Source organism: Pithys albifrons, chromosome 3 (genome assembly GCF_047495875.1).
Source record: "Pithys albifrons albifrons isolate INPA30051 chromosome 3, PitAlb_v1, whole genome shotgun sequence".
NCBI lineage: Eukaryota > Metazoa > Chordata > Aves > Passeriformes > Thamnophilidae > Pithys > Pithys albifrons.
In genome coordinates this window covers 12222995-12228994 of record NC_092460.1, presented here as the reverse complement: position 1 = coordinate 12228994, position 6000 = coordinate 12222995, and the positions used below count along the sequence as shown (strand labels likewise).

At 44.4% G+C, this 6000-nt stretch overlaps 1 long non-coding RNA gene across 1 annotated transcript; it reads right to left on the bottom strand.

Annotated features, from left to right (window-relative positions):
- Window positions 1-2509: 2509 nt before the first annotated feature.
- On the bottom strand, window positions 2510-3722 carry LOC139669264 (uncharacterized). Its single transcript, XR_011697217.1, has 2 exons — window positions 3516-3722; window positions 2510-3203 (listed from the first exon to the last, which is right to left on the bottom strand). It is a non-coding gene; the product is annotated as an uncharacterized lncRNA (long non-coding RNA).
- Between the last annotated feature and the right edge of the window lie 2278 nt (window positions 3723-6000).

Below are 6000 nucleotides of genomic sequence, written 5' to 3'. Positions count from 1 at the left end.
TCAATAAATACTTTGCTGCTATTAGAATACAAAACTTTCTCTTAGCAGTCACTTTTTCCAGCATTTTCACTTATCAGGGTGCCTGGCTCAGGAGTCGCCTCCACTGCCTGCTGTGGTCTGTGTGCAGGGCAGTAGGAGCTGGGGACACAAGAGATGGGTGGGGTGAGAAGTGCTGGGCTCCTCCCTGGTGGTGGAGAGGAGGGGAAAGGAGGTACCTGTACGGTGCAATGTACTGGGTGACACAGCCAGCCTCCTTGGCACAGGGCAGGTGGAAGCTCAGGTCACACTCCATTTCATACAGGCCCCGCTCTGGCCACAGATGAAGCAGCACTGGAAAGAGCACAGCAGCCCCATCAGCAGCAGCCCTGGGGTCTCCTCCTGGTCCCAGAGCTGTTGGCAAGGGCAGGTCTTCCTTTCTTGGGGTCTGGGCTAAGCTCCAGCAAACCTCGCCTGGTACAAATCTCCCCGCTCATGTCAGGCTCTCACCTTCTGTGCCAGCCGGTGGACAGCCAGTAGGATATCCTTTGGGAGAAAGCCCAGGAATCCTACCCGCTCATTCCCTTGCTGATGAAGGAGAGTGGCAAAAAACTGCAGGAAAGACGATGCGCTCGTAAGGACAGAGTGGCAGGGACTGCGTGTTGGAAAGCTGGAGGGAACCCAGAGAGCAACTCACCAGGCAGAACATCTGGGCACAGAGACCACATCTCTCAAGTTTTTCCCCACAGATGTCCGGGTCAGCCTCTGATCGTTTACACAGCAGGCATGCTGGAAGGGAGAGAGTCAATGGCACCAGGAATGGCACCTCTGCAGGGCTGGGGACAGCATCCCTGTGGGACTGACCCCAAGGGCTGCTCTGTGCCTGCCTGGATGAAGGACAGGGCTGGAGGCCTTGGAGAGGATGGGCCATTGTGGGCACAGGTGTCCCAGCAGGTGCCTCCTGTCCCAGCTGGGCCCGGCTTGCTGAGGAAAGGAGGGCCCCAGCCCCCGGATGGCTGGATGGCTCCTGCCTCCCCTGCCACCACTTCCAGCCCTGCACTGGCCATCCTTGACAGCCCCTCTGCCCGGCTGTGGGAAGGGCACTTTGGTCTCACCTGGGTCACTCACTCCGGGGGCTTCCTTTGTCCTGTCTGACATGGTGCGTCTCAGCAGTCAGACCCTGACACTGGAACACTGAGGTCTGCTCCACTCTTCTCCGCTGGCTCTGAATTAGGAGAGAGGCTTCTGCCCCTCTCCCCCTTCTCTTGTCCAGTCAAGGAACACCACAGTCACCTTGAGATGCTCCTTTGCTGATTCTGAGAGGTGTGACGTGGGTGAGGTTGCAGCACAGGCTGAGAGCCTGAAACTGTGAGGCTCTCCCTGGGCAGCTCTATCCTCCTCTTCCTTCTCCTCCCGTTGTCAGGTGGCCTGAACCCAGAGTTGCCTTTGTACCCTTGGCCCCACAGGTCACATTGGCCACTGAGACATAAGCCACGTGCACCTGGAATATGGGCGGGGTTGGCCTCAGCCCCCCACCACCCACTGTGAGGCAGCCCCTCAGCAGCCGAGGGTCCAAGGCAGGTCCCGAGCCCTCCGTTGCCACAGAGTCAGGGCGGCTGCTGCTGCAGCAAGCGCAGGGGCAAATGCCAGGCCCTGGGGCGGCCAGCGAGGTTGGCACTGTTGGACGAAAATGCCGTTCAAGCAGTGCCACTCCAGGGCTCCAGCCCTGGCCAAGGGGAATCTCTGCTCCTGCCCCTGGCATGGGGAACACTGCCAGCAGGCCAGGGAAGGTGATTCCCCAGCAGAGGTGCCCGAGACTGGGAAAAGCCAACATCACTCCAGTCTCTGAACAGGGCAGCAAGAAGGAGCTAGGAAATGCCAGGCCCATCGGTGTCACCTCCTTCCCTAGGAAGATGACATCATCCTGAATGTCATCTCTAAGCTGGTGGAATAAAAGGAAAAATCATGCTTGACAGTCTCATAGCCTTCTATGCTGGAGTGAATGGATGGGTAGGTGAGGGGACAGCAGTGGCTTTTGTTGGGATTGATGGGGTTAACAGCGGGTCTGATGAACCCCTCACTCCTATGGTAATCAATCTTGAGCATTTTAAAGTGTACCCTTGGAACAGAGAAAAGCATGCAGGCAAAATAACAGTAAGTCAGTCAGAGAACGTATCAACAGCAGAACAGGATGGAAACGGCACAGGGGAAAGGGCAGGGACACCCTCTACCTTCCTGATGCCAGGGCAGACGGAGCTCATCAGTTTTCCTTTTCCCTGTCAGAGAGCCATGCTTCCCCAGGCCCTGGGAAATGCTCCTGTGCTGCCAAGGGCACTCACAGACGCTGCTTCGGCCTAAGGGACAGCACAACCAGCTGGGAATGTGGCAGCTGTGCTGCTCTGGACATAGGTAAGAGTCAAAACACTCGGGTACCCCTGGGCTAGGGCCAGGCTGGGCCTGGCAGCAGGTGCCCAGGAGGGCTTGGAGACACTTGGCAGCAGAGGCCTAGGTAGACATAATACATATATATATATATGTATATATATAAAACCCTTTATTGAATACCATGCATATATATGTATATATGTATATGTATGTATGTATATGTGTACATATGTGTATTTATGTCTACATGTGTATATATGTATGTGAATGAGTATATATGTGTATATGACTATATGTATGTGTGTGTATATATGTATGTGTGCAAAATTGTACATGCATGTATGTGTGTGTGTATATGTATAGTATGTATATAGGTATATAGGTCTATGTATATATATGTGTGTGTTTATGTGTGTATATATGTATGTACATGTATATATATGTGTGTATATATGTATGATATGTATATATGTGTGTGTATATGTGTATATGTATAGATACATATATAGGAGAATGCACATGTGTCTATTTCTATATGTTTAGATTTATGTATACAGACATGCATATATAACTATATATGTATGTCTATTTATGCCTAAGTATGTGTATATATGTATAATATGTTTACATATGTATTTATGTTTATACATATATATGTCTGTGTCTATATGTCTATGTATATCTACATGTATTTGTATACATCTGTATACATGTATATAGGTGTATGTGTATATGTCTGTGTATAGAGATGTATGTATATATGTATATGTACATTATATACATATACTTCTGGGAAACTTTTCATTAACTTCTGGGAAACTTTCAAGCTTCTTCTGGCATTCCTGAAAATATATAAAATATAACATAAAATTATGAATAAAATAATAATGATTAATACAAGTTTCTAAATTCACCTGTATCTTTACATACACTTAAGTAACTGGTCCTGTACATTACAGAGATTCACTAATTTACCTGACGGGACATCATAACATGGTGTTATGCACACTTTTATACTACAGAAGTTTAGTTCCTCGGCAATTACAAAATTGCCAGCCTTTCTAGAGGTCCTGAACTTAATTCTTCATGCAAATAAGCAGCCGTGTTCCCTCCTCATGCCCACAGTTACCAAAGAAGAGATGTTAAATACTCACCTCAATCAATAATCTTCGTCTATCTTCCCAACCATCTTGTTCTTCACTGAGATCCACTGATCTACAAAATAACTTTGGGCCCTCTGCCCAAAAAAGAACAAATTGATTTCCTTAAACACTTCTGAAAATGCTGCTGTTTGTAAAACTCATGAGCAAGACAGCAATCAAGTCAGAAGGTCTATCCTTCATATTCTTCCTATCATTCATAATCTCTTATCCCCCACAACATGATTGGCTCCAACAGAAATGCTCTGAACTACTGCCCTGTGTACTAAGAAAAACAAAAGGCAGCAGCAGTTAATATGCCAAGATAGGAACTGCAGTGAAATTGCACCTGTTTCATTAAGAGCTCAGCACCATTACCCCACATCTCCCAAGAAAATTCATGCCTGCTGAGGACTGAGGTCTCACTTTCAACAGGGCCTGTAAATCAGACAGGCTGGAAGATTTCAGTGCACTAATTGTATGAACACAGCAAGACAGTTCATGACCGTTACCTCATATGTCTCAAGAAAAAAACATTATTTAAGACTGTCTTGATAAGTTACTGCATAAGATACCACAAGCAATTCTTGTTGTGGTCTGTGGAACCATTCGAGGCTGTGAATGTTTGCTGCTGTTTTGTTTGGTTTTAAATACAAAATTCACTATATTCAGAAGAAAAAAAAATCCACATTAATTAGAATCAAGAACGATGTGGACATAAGTGGCTAATAAGAATATTCAACACTATGAATAGTAACACCAGAAGGAGAGGAAAAAATTAATGATGATATATATGCCTGAAAGGCATTTGTGATTTTTTTTTGGTAAGCCCTAAAAGGCCAGGTACATATTAGGCAATTCTCTGAAAAAAATGGAAGCAAGACAGATGTTCAGCGTATTTGTTACCAGCAGTTTGTCATGGGATTCTACCTCAATTTAGACCACAAATACGAATGAAAACTTGCAATTTATTTTTTTCCTTAAACCTCTCACCTGTGTTACAGAACAAATAACTAGACAGGACTTCTTCCCTGACTTTCAGTAAGACTTTTGAAAGAAACCAAAAAAGGAGTGACAGTGAGTAAGTTCTGTTGTACCTCTCAGTCGTTCATCATCTCTGGAGAAGAAGAAAAATCTTGTACTTTCTCTTTGTGGCAAGCAAAGAAACCTGGACAAACACAAGGAAACTTTAACATCAAGAAAGTTACTGTCAAATTCCATTAATGCAAGTTAAAGCTGTAGTGCTTCAGAGAAACAGAATGCATGGAAGAACATTCCTCCACAGTAACCAAATACGGTCTCCTATAAAAAAGACCCTTTTATAAAAGAAAATTTACTACGTCTCTGACTTTTGGCCAAACCAAAACTGGTTTGGGTTGAACCAAAATTACCCACTTAATTTCTCCAGTGTTCAACCACAAACTCAGCTTTCATATTTTTATACTCAAGGTCAAAGCAAATGGGCTGTTGGGATGTTTCACTGTTACACTCTGTGCAGCAAGGAATGGTTTTCCAGGATAACTTCCGTTGCTCAGAGATGTGGAATGAAGACAGCAGTTTCCCAGGACCTGAGTGCTGCTATTCTCACAGCAGCAAATTACTACAACCAAATAGAAAACAAATACAACTTGCATTTCTTGATCCTTTTCAATTTCTGATGCCTCTGGCTCATCATCATCCTCAGAACTGCTGTCCTGGAAACGTGGATCTTCTTGCCATGTGACTTTTGCAGGTTTTATTGTTTCAAGGATGTAGGGCTCTGCAAGATTATCACAATTGAAATAAAAAATCAGATTATTCCTCTACTTGCCAGCAAAAAACCCTACTTCCCAGTGAAGAACTTACATTGGAAAAGCAGATTTAAGAAGGATGGAAACCTCCCCTCTTGGGCTTTCTGAACTACGTCTCGGCTCAGGTATTTTTCACTTTGTTCTGGGGGTCTCTTTCATATCCTGAAACCTTCATTAGTGCATTCAGAACACTGAATCCTTTCTGAAGTCAACAAAAATGTGGGGGGCTTGGTTTTTTCTGGTTTCTTTTGTTTTAAATCTTTCATTTAACTTCACATGGTTTGTTTTGTCTCCTACCTTACTGACTGACTTAATTCAGTATGTTTTAATCTTGAGTGTGTAACACTTATATTCCCTATAGTCATGGGTCGTGCAGTTTCAATTTTCTAAAGGTACAATAAGAAAATTAAGTAAATAATAAAGCAATCTTGAATGTTCTTGGTGTCAACTCCAGATTTGCTTTTGCTCACATTACTCCATTAACACACCTTTGATTTCAAATCTTGTTGGGTTGTGTGAAACTTTGACTTGGCATATCACCTTTTTCCCTGTCTGAGAAATGTAGGGGATGACAACAACGTCCATCACTGTTTAAAAAAAACAAATAAATAATCGTTCTTTCTCAAAACATCCCTTTCAAGATTCCTGGGGCGCAAGCTGAGCTACCACAATCCTGGCAAGTGTAACTGAAGATCATAATGATTCTGCCT